The 18038-nt window shown below is 41.2% G+C and overlaps 1 protein-coding gene across 1 annotated transcript in view; it reads right to left on the bottom strand.

Annotated features, from left to right (window-relative positions):
- Agbl4 (AGBL carboxypeptidase 4) overlaps window positions 1–18038 on the bottom strand; it is a 1194123-nt gene that overhangs the window by 242402 nt on the left and 933683 nt on the right. The gene's annotated exons all lie outside the window — the stretch shown is intronic.

The raw sequence follows: 18038 nt of genomic DNA, 5'->3' as shown, positions 1-18038 counted from the left end.
AACATAAAGACTTATTTTTGTTTATTCAAAACTTATTTAGTAGCACAAAACTATTAATGCCAATCAAGAATTTAAAAGCTCTTTACTTCTAAGGTTTTATTCTATGATGGCAAAAGGATATATCCTTTTGACATATAAATATATCCTTTTGACATACATTTTTTTTTTTGGTACTAGGGATTAAACTCAGGGGCACTGGATCACTGAGCTACATCCTCAGCCATATTTTATATTTTATTTAGAGACAGGGTCTCATTGAGTTGCTTAGCACCTCACTTTTGCTGAGACTGGTTTTGAACTCGTGATTCTTTTGCCTCAGTCTCCCAAGCTGCTGGCATTACAGCTATGTGCAACTGCGCCCAGCTCATATTTTGTTTAATAGCTCTTTTTCATTTATTCTTTTAGTGCTGTAGTGGATGTTTTGGAGTATAGAATATCAAAGCCCTATCTTATCAGGCACAACTTTTTTATTTGAAAAATATGTGGCAAAAATAAATGAAAAAGAGATACTCTGCTAAGAGCAAGGCATTTTTTTTTTTCTGGGACTTAAGATGGACAGGAAAAAGATCCACACAGGTACGCAGGAATTCTGGAAGAGCGGCTACGGAGAAGTTTCTCTTAATTGGTAGGCAGAGTAAGTAACTGAAAGGATCCTACCTCCTAGCCTGCTAATGTGCCCTGCCATATTGGTGGTCCACTGAATGGTCTCCAGTCACTGAGCTCTGCTTCTGGCTCTGGGATCTATTCTGGAGAGGAAGCACTTTTCCAAAAGTGAAAAGTGCATGGGCTTTGCACTCAGTTTCGGATTCCATTTTTGCTCCATTACCAAGGTGCTGTGGGACCTTGGGAAAATCTCTGACTCAGGTGTTTGACCTGTCAGAGAGAACCTGATACAGTTGTCATGATGTTTAGTTGATACAGTGCAGTTGAAGTGTCTGGCAAGCACAGTGCCTCTCACACAGTAGGTTTCCTAATATTGCCGTTGTCTTTTTCAGTTTTGTCTTATACATTCTCTATTTTACATTTTTTTTTTTTTAGAAGTTCACAAGGTAACAACAAGGCCAGATCTCCAGGGTGAGTTAATTTGGGGTCAAGTATTATTTCCTCTGTCCCTGATGGCTGGGCAGTATCATTGCATGTAGGCCACCCACCATCCCTTCCTGGCCAGTGGGGCAGTCTGCCTTATTTAAGAAAACTGGAATCTCACTGAGATCTCTACTTTTATGGCATTTGGGGACTTAAGCTGAGTTCAGGATTTTATTATCTGCTTTTATAATCATGTCCTGATTTTGCATATTTAAAGCATGCCTTTGGAATTGTGAAACACAGTGTTCTCAATCATAAAAAGGATGAATTATGTGTTGCCTTTCTGTTTCCCTTTCTGGATTTTCTTCTTATCTCCTTGCATGAATTTTTCTGTGATGCCCTGCCTTGTCTTAACTTAGCCAAGACACTAGCTGTGGAAATTTGGGCAAAACTCTTAACTCCCTTTAGACTCTTACTTGTTCATTCATTCATTTACTATTGAATGATTTGTTGAAGGCTTGCAACATGCCAGAATCTCTACTTAATACTTGGAATACAGTAGAGAAACACACAAACTAGTTTCCTTATACATAAAATGGGAAAATGAAATGTCTTTTAGGATTATTGAGAGGACTAAATGAGATAATATTTGGGAAAAGAGAAGAAGAGGAAAGAAGAGGTTGCAAATCTATTGAGCTTCTTATTCTGTCCCTAGTAATTTCAGATGCTTCACATACAATCCTCATAATAACCTCAGGAAGTGATTGCTATTATCCTTGTTTTAGAGACACACCTACTGAGGTTCAAAAAGGGAAAGTGAGAGCCCAAGTCATGCACTGGATTTGAGCCTGGTATGAAATCCATGTGGTTCACACCTGCTATATTTCCCAGTGGTCTCTGCACACTGCTGATCATTCAGTAGGTATGTTAATTCTTATCACCAACTCCATGCAGAGTCTGGTAGGCTAGCTCCTCTTGCTACTAACGATAGTAGAGTCAGGGCTGCCTGAATCAAAAATCCAAATCCTGTTCCCTGATTCCTTGGGGAATAAGAGGAAAAGAAGACTCATAAAATGAAAGGGAGGGAGACATTAGGCTCCCTGGGGAAGTCACTGGGAAGGACTCTGAGGGCCTCTGGCAGGCATATTTACCAGCTCAGGAAACAGCTGTAACATGGACTCTTGGCAAGAGGAAAACTGTCTTTTCCAAGCCAACCCATCTTTTGCTATGACCTTTAAAGACGAAATATTTAAAACTCTATCTCTTTGACTCGTCTCCACCCCAGGTGGAGGCAAGCCTCAACTACACAAAAAACAAGGTGTCTTTTTCCTCTTGATATGCTCAATGTCTATCCAAGAAGAAAGAGTTTGCCAGAAAATGTTCATTTAGGGCCTGCACATTTTCAAGAATCTGAAAGCAGAGTAGGAAGTGAAATCACTGTGCTTACAGTTGGCAAAGGGGCTGAAAATTGCCCCTAAACTAAACAATCTGGATTTATGCACCCTTTTCTCTTCCATCTCTCTTTTTGGATGGGTCACAGCAAGAGAACATAACAGATTTAGCAGCATAGAAGCCAGGCAAGAACTGTCCACATGTTTTTAACTTCTTTTTGGTATCAAGGAAAGATCATGCCAGAGAGTGCTTTTGCCACTGGGAAAACTTGTGAGGGTTACCAGAATGAAAAGACAGACACGGGAGAAGCAAAGCTGAGCTTTGCATGCAAAAAAGGGAAAAAGGAAAAAAAAATTTTTCTTCCTTGGCATAGAGAAATTTCATCCTGAAGGTTCTTTTTTTCCACTTTTCTTGGCATTGTAACAAACACCTTAAAATAGAGTCATAAAACAGAAACAGATTCTATAGAAGCAAGAAACCTAGACTAGTGACTTCAGAGAACTTATAGCTCAAACTTCTTGTTCTATAAAACTAAAGCCAGAAGGACAACTTATCCAAAGTTGAGTGTTCATCAATGACCAAATCAGAACTGGAGCCAAGCTTCTTGTGGGCCTTTCCTCTTTCCTATACTGCAATGCTTTCTCTTGATTATAGGGAAAACTTTTAATAAAGGTTATCTTGTCAACTCCAAGGGCATTAGCTTAGCTACTTTTAGAGAAGCATACAATTCAACATTTCCAAGGCTTAGCACTGGAAGAAGGCTCTCTTGGCTGGAGAGAGGGTGGTAAAAGGACCTGCTAATTTTCTCTCCTTAAGTATCACCTTCCTTTCAGAGCTTATCCTATTGCCATCTCCATGCTCTTCTGTACTTACACTCTATGCCTCCACACCTATGAAGGGATGTTGTTGATTCTCTAACACTCTGACCAAAGCACAAAGCCAACCTATTTGGAGGGTGGGTAGTTTACCCTGAAAGAAGTTGGGGTAGTCTTAACTTACAAAGAGACTTCACTCAAACAAAGATAAAAGAAAAAGCAGTAGAATGTAGCAGAATGATCTGAGCTCAAAATCACCCAAACTCAAGTTTAAATTATAGTTCTATATTTTATATAGTTTCCTCATCTATGGGGTAGGGAGACTATTTCTAAGACATTTGATAAAATTAAATGAAAGATCATACAGAAAACATAGAGCACAGATCTTTGTATACAGTGGACCCTGATATTCACAAAACATAAAAAAAATATTGATTTCAAAAACACAGGCTTATGGTCAATCATTCAAAAACTATATCCTGGCCCAAACCCTATACCAAGTAGTGAGACAGAGACAAACAACAGTCATTATCCTGCAGGAAAATTTTTTTTCATGGGTATTATGGATTGAATTGTGACCCTCCTCCCAAAAAAGATATCTTGAAATCCCAGTATCTGTTAATGTGACCTTATTTGGAAACGGGGTCTTTTCAGATAGAATCAAATTAAGAACATTGGGGTTTCTCCAATCCAATATAATTGGTGTCATTATAAGAAGAGAAAAATACTCTGTGGAAGACAGAGACATGTAGAGAGAAGGCCATGTGAGGACAGAGACAGAGATTGGAGTGATGTAACTGCAAGCAAGCTAAGAAAAACCAAAGGATCAATGGCCACCACCAGAAAGAGACATGGAAGGGTCCTATCTAGTGCTCAGAGGCTCTTCTGACAGCTTGATTTTGAGCTTCTAGCCTCCAGAATAGTGAGAGGATAAGTTTCTGTTGTTTTAAGCCAACCAGTTTGTGGCAGCTCTAAGAAACTGATATAACTAAGAGATTGCTGGGGAGCAAATGTACTCATTTCAATAGAAGAAGAAAGTTATCCAATTCCCTGAGCCGAGCATGTTACACTTTATTATGTCATCTTGGTTAAATCAGGAAGGCTTCCTGGGAGAATCCATGCGGGTGGAAATATGCACTCTTAGAGGTGGTTTGTCTCCGAAGAAGGCAGCCTGTGCCTATCTGAGGATGCAGGGAGGGCTTCCAGGAGAGGCTGATTGGGCCTCATACCTGAAGGATGAGTAGGTGTGAGAGGGGACACTATACAGGCTAGAAAGTCCAGTGTATGCAGAGGCAGAAAAGTGTGAAGTGTTTTTAGAATTTTTTAGGAGGCTACAAATATTTAAGCCTTGTTAGGGTATAGTGTTGATATTCATCTGCCTTCTAGACCCCTCTCCCCTATCTCAATGTCCCAGAGATACCCCTTACTCAAAATGTCCCAAATTGAACTAGATTGTTTCTAGTTTTCATGCCTTCTCTCACTTGGCGAGTTATTCCCCAACCCCCAGAGTAGCCTAGCTAGGGTCTCATAGTGCCATCATACTCAACTCTTGGAAATGGACTTCCTCTTCATCCCTGATTTACACAATCATTTCTGAGTTTTACTATCTGTGGTTCTGATGGATTCTCACTTGGCATAAGCTTCCAACTCTCCAGCTGTGCCTCTCGGCCATATTCCTTCCAGCCAGGCCTCTCTGCCAGATAATTAATGATCTGTAAACAAATGCTTAATTGCACCAGGGGAGCACATATTTAAAGAAACTTTGTGATAAAGCAAACTCGCAGAACATCTCTCTCTCACAAATTCATCCCACCTTCAATTTAACATTTAGTTTGGATTTCATTTCACACATTAAATTGAAAGCTGTTTTATAATAGGACCCCAAAACAAAAGAACAAGAATCTGCTCAAGGAATAGATGATATTTTGAGGTTTATTCATGTCAGGTACTTCTTCAGCCCATTTGGTCCTCAGTCTTAAGGCCTGGGCACTTGGTGAGAGAAAAAGAATTTGGACTCTTGGAAGAAAATGTGAATTTAATAAGAATTCGATATATGCTTAGTTTTTAAATTTATGTTCTCTCACTTTATTTTTCACAATAATCCCATGATCTGCTACTGTTGTTAAACAAGAAAGTTAAATACCTCACCCTGGGTAGCTGGAGCTGGTGAGGAGGAGTGGCTGACATTGAAGGAGTTGTCTAAGTGAAATATAATGGCATTATATCTCTAAGCACACTCTTTCAAACCGTTTAGTTTATCTAATCAGCCTTACTGCATTTTTGAAGTGGGCATAAGGTCGTCAGTGAGAGTGTGCCCTCTGCCTAGCCATGCTGATTCTCTGAGAATGGACTGCTCAAACAGAGTTGGCGGGTAAGAAGCCATGGTGAAATCTCTTCTGTTTGCTATTGCTGTGGGTTTGCACCCTTGTTCTGGGAGCCAGGGTTAGGTGCTGCACAAAAGTGGCCATTCCATCCACACATGTTCTTCAGAGAGGAAGCACCTTTTGCTAGGATCTGCAATTGAATCTTCTCTAGAGAATTTGAAAAGGTGGTTTCTGTGTAGCTCTTAATGGTCCAGCTGTTGCAAGAAGAGGAAGCACAGCAACATTTTTAGAATAGCTAGTGGGGTGTGACAGAACCCAGAAACTGTACCCACAGGAACGCTCTCTGCTCATTTGCTTCAGAAAACACTGGTTGTTCATGATGCATCTGCCCTGTGACAAGACCTGTACTCTCTTGTGGATCTTCAGCCTCTCCCTCCTAGAGTGCTCCTTCCTGTCTGCACTCACACATATTCAAGACTTTCCTGGCCTCAAAAAAGCAACAACAGCTACTAACGTCTCTCCATCCCTGCCTCTCCTTTACATCCTTTTCTCCTCCTCTTCACAAGCAGAAGATTTTGAAAGAAAGTGTTGTCCACACTCATCAGCATCTGCTCACCTCCTATTCACTGCATTCCGGCCTTTGTCTCTACTGAACCTGCTCTCCACAGTCATCAATGACCCACCTACTGACTCAAGGATGCTTTTTTTGTTTGGTTTCTCAGTATCATTCACACCACCAACTTTGTCTTTTTCCAGAAACCACTTTACCTCTTGGCTTCAGTAAACTTGAATTTCTTCCTGTCTCTTTGATTGTCTTCAGTCTTTCTGGTAGGCTCCTTAACCCCCATTTTAGATGTCAAAAGTCCTCAGAATTTTTCCCTAGGACTCTGGCCTTTTTGTTCTGTGCACTCACACACCTTGTGTAAGCTTCTCTCCTGAGCTCTAGATGCACACAGCTGCTCACTAGACACTTAGATTTTGAAGTCTTGAGGACATCTCAGACATTCCAAATGTATCTCTTCAAACCTTTCTTGTTTTTAAGTGTCCCCTATTTTAATAAAAATACCATTGTCCACACAATGATCAGATCAGATTAGAAACCTGTGAGTCATTTTTGACTCCCCCTATCCTCTGTTCTTATTCATCAACTTCATTGATTCTGCACATAAATATTTCTCAAATCTATTTCCTAATCAATTGTTATTTCCCTGCTCTTAATCTTGCCCCTCACAGTGCATTCTCCAAACCAGAGTGATGTTCCTCATATACACATCCAATGATGTTACACTTTGAATAAGACTTTTCAAAGGCCCCTCATGCTGGGTATGCCTTTATTCTCTTTGCATCAGTCAGACTGGCCACCACCTTGTTCTTCTCATTTTCCTTTTACTCACTGATCCTCTCTTCCTTCTTTTTAAACTTTTATTTTGAGTTAATTGTGGATTCACATATACTTGTAAAAACAATCCAAAGATATGTAATATTTACCCAGTTTTTTCTAATGGTAGTATTTTGCATACTATAGAAAATTGGCATTATTAAAATCCATTGGCCTGATTCATATTTCACCTATCTTCCATGTACTCATTTGTTTACATGTGTGTATATTTAGTTCTATGTGATTGTAGCACATGTGATTCGTGTGACCATCACTGCCGTGAAGATACAAAACAATTCTATCACAAGGATCAAACTGGCCTTTTGATTCCATCAATAGGCCAATTTCTTTTACTGATAGGTTTTCACAAAAAAGCTGTTCCCCCTACTTATAACACTTATACCATTTTGTTCAATGACATTTATCTTTCAGATCTCAAACATCTAATCCCACACTTGTTTAGGACTCTTACTCTCTTGTTCTATTAGTACTCTTTGATCCTCATCTCCTATAATAGTATCTATTTTCTTATCACTGGATAGATGTTAAGGTGCATGAAGGCAGAGGCTGGGTGTGGCTTGTTCACTTCTATACTCCAATACCTGGCAAGTATTTGTAACTAAAGAATTCCTCAATTAAAATGGGTGGGAATAACAGCTTATAAAGACTGATAAGCACAGGGGGGCTCCCTCCCCTAAGGAGCCTTCAGTCGTGAAGCAGACGACACTAAAACAGCAATTTGAGATAGAGCTGTGTTGGAGGTAAGCTCTGAAGATTTGGGAGATTTGGAGTATCCATTTTGTTTCTAGCTTTCCGATATACAGAGTACTGGCATAGCCAGTACTAATAGAATCCTTGAGTTCCCATGTCCGTGTGCCCAGACTCCTCAGTACAATTTTTATGTCAGCTAATTTGAGCAGACACTACAGTGATATGTCTAAAGATATGATTTCAGAGACCTTAACTGATAAATTTCTCATCTCCATAACCATAGATTGAGCAGCAATCTTGGTTATCAATTAGGTCCTGACATTAGCCACACAATAAACCCTGATCCTGGCCATGCAGTGGCCCTGATTCCAGTATAGATCCTGATCCAATACAACCATCAGATAGAGTGTTTTCCACAAAGAGAACAGGTAAGGTAATGGCAAACTTCTGTGTAGCCCACTCTGACACAAGGAAAGCAGAACCCAAAGCATATGTTCTCCTAGGGGTGCAATGACATAAACATCCATTTCATGCCCTAAGTAGAAAAATAGAATTATTGAGTCTTAGAGAGCTAAAGCTGGAAGGGCCCTTAAAGGCATCATGCCCACTCACATCACCTTTTATAGTATAGAGAATCGGAAGTTGGCTCACTGAATATAGGAGCACAAATGTTAACATTTCATTTTAGCTTTGGATCTATCAGTCATCATTCACATTTATGAATCTTCCCTAATTAACTTTACCTAAGCATAACTGACCTTTGACTTAAAAATATTAAATTAAAGATTTCCCTCAGCCTCCAGCTGGCGCTCTTTAATATACTCTCCCCTACCAGCCAGTGACCTATTTAAAAGCACAAAACTGGCCATGTGAATCTTTTGCTTAAAACTCTTTGGTGGCTTCCTATCAGCTTCAGGATGGAGTCCAGGCTCCCTAACCTCCAGATCCAGCAGAGCCCTCTTCGCTAGCTTTTTCTCTGGCTTCTCCTTATATTCTACTTTACTAAGCACAACATGCTGTTTTATGCTTATGTTGAAGCTGTGCTGGTTCCAAGAATGAATTTCTCACGAACCTTATTCTGGCTAACTCTTTACCTTCAAATTCACCTTAGCCATTATCTCTTCCCAGGAGTCTTTCCAGAGACCTTGGGTTGGGCGACCTCCCCCAATGCTGCCCTATTCCTGTGCCTATCCCTAGCATGTGCTTTAGAACTTTCAATTGGAATGTCGTATTTGTATCTGCACCTCCATCAGTCAGAGTTTCTGGATGACAGGAACTACATCTTAATCATTTTTTCCCTCTTTGCTTAACAAAGCCCTTTCTTACCACAGAGTCCCACAGAGGCTCCAGGGCCTATGCTTTTAGTAATACACAGAGGCTGTCCCTAGGCCTTGCCCTTGGCCCCATCCTCCATACCAATGCATGGCCCACAGACTCAGATCTTGCTTTCTCTACTCTCATCTCATTCTTGGATTTGCCTCTCCACCTGGACCATTCAGGAAGGATCTGGGTAAGACTGTCTCATCTGTTTTACTGTTTCACTTATGGCCTAGACCACTGACTCCCATCCCAGCACCAGGCTGTGCACTCTGCCTGTCTAACCTAACATGTTCTATTCCAGAGGACTGCCATGCCTCAGACCCTCAGTATCAACCCAGCATTTCAGGTCTTTCAATGCCTGAGAGAAAAGAGGAAATTCAATAGGGCTTGATCATACAGCATTCCAGTGAAGGTAAGCAGCTCAGATTAGTAATGTGCCTGAGATCACGTGACTTGGCTTCTGCTCAATGCTAAAACTCAGACACAGCATCCTCTCTTATGTGAAAAGCATACTCCCTCTTCTTTCAAACAGCCCTTGAAGGCCCACTTATTTGTCCACTTCACACCTTGGTTAAAAGCTGTTACCTAGCACCATCTCTGGTATCCAGCCCAGCCTGGCAGAGAGAAGAACTGGAGAAAGGCACAAGAAAGGGCTCAAGCTCACCCTAGTCTACCTTTGGCTGCAATGATGTTCTGTCCTTCATTGTTGCTGGGGTAGGAATCCTCTTTTGCATTTGTTTGGCACCAAAGAAGCAAAGCTATCAAATGCATTTTCTTGTCTATTTTTCTTTATAATCCATACTAAGTTTCTCTGTGAAGAAGCCTATACTGTCAATATCTTAAGGAAAGCTAGTCCTGGTATAATGGTTGAAACAAAAGAATTATGAAATTCTCATGTTATCCATTGTTCCTAGAACACCAAGCTCTGAGGTGAAATTTTTGAGGCTATGAAAAGTCCCTTGGCATTAGACAAAATTGGGTTAAAATCTGGCTCTGCCTATCAGGAGCTGTAAATCTTGGGAAGGAAACCTGAGACTCATCCTATGTTCTACCCGCTTCCTTCCTCACTCACTACAGCTAATCTTTTAATAAGTCCTGTCAATTTCACCATCTAAATGGCTCTTCTCCAATCTTTGTTTCAGTTGTGAGATAGTCTGGGGGTTATGTATCTAGGTACTGGAGAGAGAGTGTTCAGTCTAGGATTCTATTTTCTTACTTAATATGTCATTTTGGGTAATTTATATAATCTCTCAATGTCTCAGTTTTCTCATCAGTAAAATGGAGATTTAATATCTCAGGCTGTTAACAAGATTCAGTGAAATAATCCCTATAAACTGTTAGCATAATTTCTGGCTCAGAGTAGGAATTCATGAACATTAGCTGTTATTATTCCTCATTACCTTCTTTGTTTGGGCTGTTACCCTCTCCAACTCCAGACTTCAACAAATGGCCCCTCTACCCTGCCAAACTATGACCATCCCTCTAAGGTCTCTTACCTGATTTCTCTCCTCTACTTTCTCTTCTTCAATAGACTCTCTGTGCCATAGTCAAATTTTCTTTGTAAAAGACATTTTCGATCAAATGACTTCCATATGAGAAACCCTGCCATGATGTTTCATCATGGAGTTATTTGGAGATAAAGCAAGAGGTTCCTAGCTCTGCAGAAAAGGCCATCAATCATCAGGGTCCCCAGACATACCCCAACTTTCTTCTCAGGAGAAGAAAGTTTATACTCACTCCCCATTTTAATGCCTCGGGTTAAGTAAATGTTCCAAGGGCTTATATTTCTTCCACTGGTCAACCTGGGATTTACTCCTAAATCTCTCTGAATTCAGAGACTATGCTCTGTTCATTTACATCTCCTCACCCACCCTGACCATTCATAACTGGCAGTAACAAGCAGCATCTGATAAGCAGGACAGGAAGTACCTTAAGTAATAAAGAGGAGCTGGGAGGAGGACATCAGGGTGGGCTACCTGGCTGGGTAAGGCCTCCCAGAGGGGTTAGGACCCTGGGGGACTGGAGAGGGAGGAAAGTAAGGATGATACTCAGGGTGGGGGGGAGAATGCCGAAGTGACTTTAGAATTGTCTGGTGATATGAAGTGAGATTTGAGTATGAGTGGAAACACATGTTTTCTTCTTTCCCAGCACTGGCAAAACCCACAGGAAGCTCAGAGGTTTTGTTCTAGATTTCAGTTACTGTTTAGTGGGGATGGAAGCATCATGCTAAGTTTCAGGGCTTGCCAGATCCTCTTTGATTGTCAGAGATTAACAAACTCTGGGCGGGGAGGGAAGAAAACACTCTCCCTCTTGAGTTTCTCCTCAGTCTTATTTTAAGATCACCTTAGAGTGATGCTAGTAAAGTATCCATCCATTTGCTCAGCAAACTCTCCCAGACACCTGCTAGGTACCAGACCCCATGCTGAGGTGTTTTGGACTAAAAATATTCATGACTTAATGGGAAGAATATTCCATATGCAATGAAAATACTATATGATAAGTGCTCTGGGGCCTGGGATAGGGGGTGTTCAGGGAAGTTTTCTTAGAAATGATACCCAAGGAAATTTCTGAGCAGGTGTTTTCTTTTCTTTTCTTTTTTTTTTTTTTTTTGTGGGGAGGTAGGGAGTACTGGGGATTGAATTCAGGAGCACTCAACCACTGAGCCACATCCCCAGCCCTATTTTGTATTTTATTTAGAGACAGGGTCTCACTGAGTTGTTTAGTGCCTCGCTTTTGCTGAGGCTGGCTTTAAACTTGTGATCCTCCTGTCTCAGCCTCCCAAACCACTAGGATTATAGGTGTAAGACACCAGACCCAGCTGGAAACATTTCTATTGAAAGGACTTCTTGGGTTTATTTCAAAATACAAATTTGAATTATTGTCTTTTGTTACTGTAAATGCAGAACAAGATATTCTTGCTGGCTATCATGGAGCAATTAGAACATGTAGGGTAGAGTACTGTGTGGTAGAATCCCTAGTTTGGGGAATCAAAAAAGCAGTTCCATATATTCATGGGGATATCCTCAACTGTAGACCAGGGTTATGATCAATTCCAAACATTTCATAGCTGAACATCCTTGCAGATAGTCTTCAGGTGGCATGGAAGGAGAAATGCACTCTCTGACCCAGTGAGGCAGTGCAAAAGACAGTGGCTTGCAATGCAGAAACTGCCATTTACTAACTGTAACTCTGCAAAAGCTCCTTAATCATACTAAGCCTCAGTTGCTTCTTTTGTCCAACCAGGATAATATTAGCTTGCCTAGCCACAAATGGTAGCTACTGGGACCTGCACTCCCAACCCCACACTGTATAGCCCCCTCTCTCAGCCTGTTTCCCCATCTGTGAATAGAACAGAATGGTAAGACTCTGTGCAGAGAAAGAATGAGAGAATATTCTCTAAGGGCTGTTTAGCTTTGACATCCCATGCATAAAACAACAGCCAGATTGGACTATTGCTTAATTCTATCCAAACTGCCAGATAGGCATTTGAATAAGTAATCTAATATATACATTTTTATTCTATTCAATATTCAGGTCGTCTCCTGGTTGGAATGAGTATTCAGAACTATGATTGCTTAGAAACATACCATTCCAAATACGAATGAGAATATTTTTGCAATATTCAGTTCAGCAAGGATGGGGAGGTATGAGATTAGGTTCTGCAAATAATCACATCTTTCACATCTTGGACGCCTCTACACACAACTACATGCCTTTCTTCATAACCTTGGAAATGCAAATTCCTGGACTCTTAGTAGCCTGTATATGCCCCCTGTTTTAAATCAATTCCCACATGAAGATAGCAGAGCAGGGTAAGAAGATGTGCAACCTCTCGTCTGGTATGTGAGGCCCTGCTACAGTATTCTCTTCTTCCAAAAAGCAATGGTTTGGTACCCTTGCCCTCCAACATGGACAGAAAACTCACTACTTCTCAGAGCAGCTGATCCCACTGGTGGGCAATTTTGACTTGGGGCAATAGCCACTCATATTTAGCAACATCCCTACTTCTAGTGTTTCTGCATTGATCCTTGTTCTTGTCCTGTTTTTTTCTTCCCTAAGATATTCCTACAGTGATTGAAGGCAGTAATCTTATCCCTTCCACCAAGTTAGCCTTTTCCCTGAGTTGAACCCCCATGTCCTTTAATCTTAACTGTGCTCTTTCTTTGTCCCAGCACAGGGCTCAGTCACCAAAAGCAGCAGTGAACTCAAGATGCCCTGATGAATTCCTTTTTCTCTGATTTCTTTTGCCATTCAGTATGAGAAAAAGAAACTTTTAAAATGCCAGAGGCAAAGGAGCTGATTCTGAGGAGGAAGGCTTTGGGGCTGACCGTTCCAGGCCATGCTCTGCTGTAATCTCCTGCCTGGCCCCTAAGGAACAGCCATTCCTATGGAGCTGACAGTCACATTTTCCTTCTTTCCAGCCAAGTCACAGCTTTTGGATGTTCCCTATGCAGATGTGCAGGATTCTTGCACACATCTGCATATCAGAAGGGCAGGGGAAGTTGCTTGGCAAAAGGCCCTGGCTCTGCAGGAGTACTACATTGGCAACCTCTGAGTTGTGAAAGTATCTCTCCACATACTGTTCTTGGCCAAGGAACTCAGCCAAAGAGTGGGCTGGGCAGGGCTGCTGGGGGTATAGGAAACTGCCACATCTTCTTTGTCTCCTTTACAGGCTGAGAAGGTCACTGGGAAAGACTTGGGATAGACAGCTGGTGTCTGAGGTAATGAATGACCCAAAGGAAGCAAAACAAAATGCATTCATTTACCATATTCCTTTAGCAACAGCTCACAACCCTATTTGTAGAGGGTCTGCTTTGTGCCAAGCAATATAAGACAGTGAGTCACTAAATAGAAATATCTGCTTCAAATCCTAAATCTGCCATTTTTGAAATTTGAGACTGGGGGTAGATAAATCCTTTAACCTATTTTGGTATCAGTTCTTCCATCTGTAAAATGGAATATTAATGGTGCCTATAGCACATGATTGAGAGGAAAATTAAATGAGATGAGCCCTATAAAGCATTTAGTAGAGCAGGTGATGAGTGTTTAGTAAACATCAGTTCTTTTTGAGCACTGTTTACTATACATTTTCTATGTATCAAGCACCATTATAAACTTTGTCTTTTTTATTTAAATACTTTGTCTTATTTATTTCCCACAGTAAACCTCCAAGACAGGTATTACCACTCTTGGTTTGCAGTCAAGTAAATCAAAGTCCTGAACTGAGATGTTAAGATATTTCCCAAGGCCAAGTGGTTTATAAAGGGACTGTCAGATCTTACTTTCATGGCCATAGAAAGTCAGGTGTAATTTTCACTCATGAGGCAGGGACAGAGGAGAGTCTCAAGGGGAAGTAGGCATAAGCCTGTGTTTTTGCCAATGGAAGAGTAGAGAAGAGAAAACCAAACTTTGTTCAGAAAGGCTGAGATCACAACTGGGAAGATGTGTGGATGAAGCATGAAAGGAAAATTGAGAGTGTGGGGTAAAACTGATAATCAGGGGGAGGCAATAAACAAAAGAGCATGAGATTCAGGAAGAGGCTGCTGTCAGCACATCAGGATAAAGGCCAGGCCCTGGGTGAATGAATGAATGTGCCAGAGCTGGTCAGCCATGGTCAGGCACTTTCCCTCCCCAGATCTGTAGAAGGTCTTAATAATACCTAGACCATAGGGGTGAGATGAGGACTAAATTTGGGCTGCACAAAAGCTCTTTCAATAATGTTTAGAGCATGGCTGGTGCTCAATAAATGCATCTAGAGAGAAATATCAGATGTGTGTTTTGGAAGACATGATTCCAGAAACAAAAATGGAGGTATTATGTTTATTCTTTTGAGGTTGGGTCCCAGCTTTAGCCTAGACGATGAAGGATTGTTGGGGAGGACTCCTTGTAAGACTTTGTTCACATGAAGATCCTTGGAGGACAAAATTAGCACAAAGGGAATATGCACTAGCTGTACTTTAGGGAAAGAGGAGAATGACGGTGGGATGTCTGATCTTGAGGTAGTTTCCTAGACCAGTCCTACGGACTCATTTTTGAGCATCAGGGAAAGAGAGGCTGTAGATAGAAGTTAGTTCTCAAAGGATCACAATGCTGTGAATACAGAGTGAGGGAGATGAACACTTATCCCATTTCTAGATTGAAAGGGTTACGGGTTTGGCTGCTGTGTTATTTCTTATTCTGGCAGCTGGACATAATAAACAGGCAGAGCACTTGGCTAGATCATAGGATTTCTCCCAGTGGACCTAGGGAGCCCTGAGTACAGTGTGGCAGTCTCAAATGTCAGAAGTAAGAACCCTCATAGAAGGGGCTGAGCAAGAAAGAAGCAATGTGGTACATACTCTGTGGAAATTTACCTCATCCTCTGTGAGAACACCTGTCATGCCACTTGGAGACTTCAAGAAATAACTGAGCAAGTGTTATGGTTCGGAGGTGAGGTGTCTCCCAAAAGCTCATATGTGAGATAATTCATGAAGATTTAGAGGAGAAATGATTGTGTTATGACAGCCTTAACCCAATCAGTGAGTTAATCCAAGATAGAGATTAATTGAGTGGTAACTGAAGGCAGGTAGGATGTGGCTGGAGGAGCTGGGTCCCTGGGGCTGTGCCTTTGGGGTATATATTTGGTATATGGAAAGTGGAGTCTCTCTCTTTCTCTGCTTTCTGATTATCATGTGAGTGGCTTTCCTCCACCACTCTACTGCCATGATGTTCAGCTTCACCTCAAGTTCCCCTTTCAGAGACAGTGTGGAGTAAGGAAATAGAATAGGCCTTGATGCTAGATGACTTTGGGGTACAATCCCAGTTCTGCTATTTGTTGGTTATGTAACTTCAGTCAATGGAGGAGTGGAGCCAGCTGCCTATGGACTGAGACCTCTGAAACCATGAGCCCCCAAATAAACTTTTCCTCCTCTATAGTTGTTCTGGTTTGGTCTCTTAGTCACAGCAGCAAAAAAGATAAAACAGCAAGACTTTGAAGGAAGCCAGAGTCCTGCATTAGCAGTAGGAGCACAAGGCAGCAAATCACAATTGATTTTTGTACATGAGACCCATTTGTGCCCACATACTGGGATAGCCTGGGGAAGCCTCAGTTACAGCTCTGCTTATACTCCATATCACTTCCCAGGGCCTATATAATATATGAAGATAGGTATTCTTATACTTTTTACATGTTTCTTCCCTTACCTCTGACATCCTGTTGGTCAGGAATACTTCGTTTTTCATCTTTTCAAATATTTCTCAAATTCATTTCCTCCCTGCTTCTTGGACTTTATTCTGGGGGGGGTACAGGGGAGTTCACTTCTTAATCGATGGAGGGTGGTAGAAAAGCTAATTTATGCCTGTTAATATGTTAAATATATAAACTGTAAGAATCTATAGAACATAGACTTTTCTCTTGGGGATTTTATGGTCTGATTTTAACCATACATCTGAAGATTCCTCCAAATTCTGTTAAAGAAAGAATGAATACATGCATGAACTCAACAAACATTTTTTTTTTTTTTTAGAATTCTGTCATGCTTGATGCTGGTCACTGGGGACTCATGGTTGCTGTCCTTGAGGTGTTTGTGGTCTGGTGAGACAAGTATACAATAGATGGCCATGCAATGAGTAGTCTTCACTAGCAACAATAGACAAACTGAAAGAACACCACAAATAATTTCTGTAAAATGTCTTGCCTAGACCATCTGTTAGATGATTTCTTTTCCTTCCTCTTCCCTAGAAGAGGTATCTGATTGATAGTGCTCAGGAGAAGGAACACTTTTCAGGTTCCCCTTTCAGAGACAGTGTGGAATAAGGAAAAAGCACAGGTCTTGATGCTAGATGATCTTGGGGTATAATCCCAGTTCTACTATTTGTTGGTTGTGTAACTTCAGTCAAATCACTTCACCTCTCTAGCCTTGATGTATTCATGTGTTCAAAAGGGGATAATTTGTGCATAGTGTACAGAATAATCCTGGGTACATAATAGCTACTGAGTTAATATCAGTAATATAAGTTTTTTTTTCCATACTGGGTATTGAACTCAGGGCCTCATGCTTGCTAAGCAAGTTCTATACCCCTGAGCTACAGCTTCAGAACTTTACTTATTTATTTATTTTTTAAATTTTGAGACAGGGTGTCACTAAGTTTCCCAGACTGGTCTCAAACTTCCTTTCCTCCTACCTCAACCTCTGGAGTAGCTGGGATTAAAGCCGCTACCACATAGCTTGGAAACTATTTTTATTATTTTTTCCAAAATTTCAGCTTTGGAAAATTTGTTAGTATGCAACCAATAAATGAACATTATTTACTGTGATGAGCTACTGAAATTTTGGAATTATCTGTTCCAAAAGCCTGGTTCAGCCAATACTGACTAATACAAAGGGCAGAGATGTGGCCTCCCTATCCATTTGAGGCAATCAGTCCAGAGCTACTCGCTCAGTTCATTTTATTTGTTTCTCTTTTAAATTCCAATTCTCTAATTTGACCTTTGGAGGATGCTAGTTGGTATAAAGCCCAGGTTTCTCCACATGCTGATTATTTGCTGAGCTTGGGTCCAGTCCCCTCATATGGAACAGGACAACAATGCTTGTAACTGATCCTATGGAGGCCTCTCCTCCCTTCCCCATTCCCCAGTCCCAGTTCTCTGGAAAGTATCAGGAATAAACCAGAGCACATGTGGCAGGAGCTTTCTTTCTGGCTGTGTGGCCAACAGATGGGATACAATAGGTGACCCTTCAGAGCTCTGATCCTCAGCAGTTTGGGGTGGAGAAAGTGAGGTGGATGCTAGATGAGGAAAAACTCAAATTCTTCAGGCCAACTCACATGTGCCATGGGGTTCAAGGTCTGGGAGACACTCTTATGACCACTAGACATTGGCATACAACTTTTTTTCTGCAGTTCCTCACACATCCTAGACAAGTATTTTGCCATGGATTGTACCCCTAACCCCTTGTATACAACTTTTGTGGGGGCAGATTTGGAAAGAGAGTTGCCCCAAGTCGCACCGCCCTCTCGTGATAAAGCCATGACCTCAGATTCAGGGTCTCCTGAATCCCAGTTTGGCGCCCTCTCTGTGTTCTTGAGCAGCTT

The sequence above is a fragment of the Callospermophilus lateralis genome, chromosome 7 (assembly GCF_048772815.1).
Source record: "Callospermophilus lateralis isolate mCalLat2 chromosome 7, mCalLat2.hap1, whole genome shotgun sequence".
NCBI classification, from domain to species: domain Eukaryota; kingdom Metazoa; phylum Chordata; class Mammalia; order Rodentia; family Sciuridae; genus Callospermophilus; species Callospermophilus lateralis.
The sequence above is the reverse complement of the archived record's forward strand: the minus strand, read 5'-3'. Positions and strand labels throughout refer to the sequence as shown.